Raw genomic sequence first — 3,530 nt, 5'->3', positions numbered from 1 at the left:
ATGCTATTAACAGTTTTGAAAGATGTATTTGGTTATGATGACTTTAAAAGTGATATACAAAAAAGAGCAACCACTGCCTTATATAAAGGTTGGTATTCGCATGTCATTCGCATAAAATAAATATGTAGTTTATTTATTTCTTCGTATACACTCAAAAGTCTTTCTTACTTTTAGTATTTCTAAATAAATTAATATTAAATATTTCAAGGTCAACAAGATGTATTTGTATTTATGCCACTGGCTCTGAAAAATCACTTTGTTTTCTGTTACCAGCTTTAATAAAAGAAGATAAAGTTACAATTGTTTTTTCTCCATTGTTAGCTCTAAATTATATATATATATATATACCTATATTAAAATATTAGCAAATATGTACATAGAAAATATAAATATGTTATATAATATTAATTTATTATTATAGAATCAAGTAGACTTTTTAATTAGTAAAAAAAATTAATGCCAACTCATTGAACTCAACCACAACAACTAGGGGAAGAAATGCAATAATGAGAGATTTGACATCCAATTCTCGAAGGATTAAATTACTGTATGTTACTCCTGAAATGGTGCACAACAGCATTTTCAAGTATATCCTTCAATTATAATTACGTGTATTGCAATGAATATTGTGTAACTTCTGGAATTATTTTTTTGCAGGACATAATAATAAAATTAATGAAAGCGAAAGCATTATCTTATTTTGTTGTTGATGAAGCTCATTGTTTGAGTCAATGGGTTCACCGTTTTAAGTCTAATTATAGACAACTAGAAATATTTAAAAAATTATGTCCTAATATTCCAATAATTGCATTAACAGCTACTGCTGCAAAAGAAGTAAGTATTTTACAAGTTTTAAGTATTGACAATAAATGTCATTACCTTGAAATGTAATTACCATGAAATTTATCTCTGTAGGTAAAAGATGATATACTCCAGTGCATAAATATGAAAAATCCTACAATATTTTCAGTTCCTGTTTTTCCTTCTAATCTTCATTATGATGTGTGGTATTTAGAAGTATTGTATAATATTGATCATTTAAAAAATTTTATTATATATACTCTTAGTTCACAAGACAAATCTGTTCCTAAAGTGAGTCATGATCTATAATAAATCAGTGTGAGTATGATGTATATGTGTATATAAATATTCTAAGTAGAACAAAAAAAAAATAATTATAGGTCGAAAAAAGTTGTGGCATTATTTATTGTAGAAAAAAAGAAGCAACTGAAGTAATTGCACATAAATTGTCAAGTTTTGGTATACCTACTTTAGCATACCATGAAGGTATCTTAAATATTCATGAAGATAATGACAATAATGTGAACAATAAAATATAAATAATTATTTCTTCAGGTTTAAAAAATCAGGAGCGTAATGAAGTTCAGAATAAATGGACATCTGGTGATGTACCTGTTATTGCGGTAACCTGTAGTTTTAGAATGGGTGTAGATAAAGGATCTGTTAGATAAAAATTACTTTATTTCACAGGAAATATATGTCATTTTTATTGATATTTTATTGCAATTTTATATATATTTGTAGTACATTGGGAAATCCCTCAAAATATGGCAGCGTATTATCAAGATACTAGTCGAGCTAGCCGGGATGGTCAACCATCATTTTATAGAATTTATTTTAGTAATGAAGAATATGCACCAATTGCATTTCTTATTAAAGAAGAAATAACGAAAAAAGATTCAGACCTTGTGAAATTAAGATGGAAAATTTTGGAAAAACTTTCATATTGCCTTGAAACGAAGTAAGAATTCCTATATGTTTTATAAATATTTCTTTGAATAAATATATGTTTAATACATTCCATAGATGTAGACATGCGATATTCTCTAAATATTTTGTGAAGATAGTCCACCATTATGCAAGGATAGATGCGATGTATGTAAAAACAAAAATATTGTTCAACCAAGGATATCCCAATTCGAATTGTCTCAAACTAAATCTAGTAATAATTTAGATGGCATTGCTATATCAAACTACGATCATGAGTGAGTGATATATCTTATAAATATAATGTCATACATTTTTGACAAGATCGTAATTATCTCAACCATAACGATTTTAATATATAGTGAAAATGAGTGTGAAGGAAAATTAGTTTCAAGGGAAAGGCTTTTAGCTGATGATAAACGAGATGTTAAAGAATTAATTGAAAAACAATTATTTGCTATTCGAAGAAATAATAAAAGCGACGAGGTAAATATATATAAAAGCTAAGTTTATATATTATTTTAATATTTATTTCATCATGATGTTATTTCAGTTACGGAAACAAAATCGTGAAGATGCAAATAATCTCATGTTCGTGCGGCAGAAAGTACTGACGTAAAAATAAAGGAATTGGATGTTCAAGTTCGAGAACATAATATTCAATTAAAATCAGAATTACTGGATAATTGTGAAAAGAATATTTCTGAATCTAAAGGATTCTCTCGTCGCGAATCTTTCTCCGCGACGAAAGACACAGTAGACACAAAGAGAGAAAGGAAGAAAGAGACAGAGGAAGAGAGATGTTTTGGGAATCGGAAAGAGGAATCATCCCCCGTGCAGTAGAGCAGAGATGGCGGTTCGTTATCGCGTAATACGTATAGATATGGTAGCGATGATCGGGCGAAATTGGAAATGCAGCGTGGCGGGAAAAAAAAGACGACGGTAATAATTGCATGGACGATTTAACAGGTACGGCGGAAGATCTGGTGCGGTGTCCGCGTGATCAGTAGGATGCCGCACTTGGGTGATTGCAGTCGGTGGATGCAGACAGAGCTGCGCCCAGTACGCAAACAGAAGCGTGTGTCGTGGGTTTCCATAGGGTGGTCCGGTGGCGAGTTGAAGGCTGGCCATCACAAAGGGCCAAGCGGGGTTCCCGTGGAGCGGGTTAGTCGGCCAGAAGAGGGACAGAGGGGAGGGGGGCTTTAATGAACCAATTTAAATGCATGCGATGATCAGTTGGCCCTTTTCTTCTTCTTCTTCTTCTTCTTCAGGCTCCTTCGACAACGACCGGCTGCTTTTACACACGATAGGCCATGCCACATGACACACGCTGCCTCCTAGGACACCCATCTTCCCTCTACCCCGCGACGCATTCCTACCACTACTCCACACGGCCTACTTTTTCGCCTTCTTTCTTTCTTTCCGTCCGTTTCTCCAGCTGGAAGCTGCCGCTGCTCCATCTCCATTTTTTAATGCAATCGGAATTGCGGCTCTCTCGAAAGCGATGGTATTGGGATGGTACCCTCTCGATACTGCTACCCTCTACTACTTGATAATCGCGAGGAGAGGAGAGGAAAGAAGGAGACGAGCGTTTGAAACCATGGCTCGCAGCGACAAGCCCGGAATCGTATTAATCGGTATGTGAGATCGTACCGCGCGGTAGATTTCTGGGAATCGGGTCTCGGGATTTTCTTAGTGGCCTCTTTAGCGAGTGAGGCGCCGGTTTCCATCTCGCGCTTCGACGGCCGATAAGACGGGAACCCGAAACGCCTGGTCACGACGTGACGCGGCGTAGCGCGCAC

The 3,530-nt window shown here is 35.0% G+C and overlaps 1 pseudogene; it reads left to right on the top strand.

Moving 5' to 3' along the window:
- Nucleotides 1-2,571, top strand: LOC143220277 (ATP-dependent DNA helicase Q5-like; annotated as a pseudogene).
- The last annotated feature ends 959 nt before the right edge of the window (nt 2,572-3,530 follow it).

Source organism: Lasioglossum baleicum, unplaced genomic scaffold (assembly GCF_051020765.1).
Source record: "Lasioglossum baleicum unplaced genomic scaffold, iyLasBale1 scaffold0598, whole genome shotgun sequence".
Taxonomy (NCBI): domain Eukaryota; kingdom Metazoa; phylum Arthropoda; class Insecta; order Hymenoptera; family Halictidae; genus Lasioglossum; species Lasioglossum baleicum.
The sequence above is the reverse complement of the archived record's forward strand: the minus strand, read 5'-3'. Positions and strand labels throughout refer to the sequence as shown.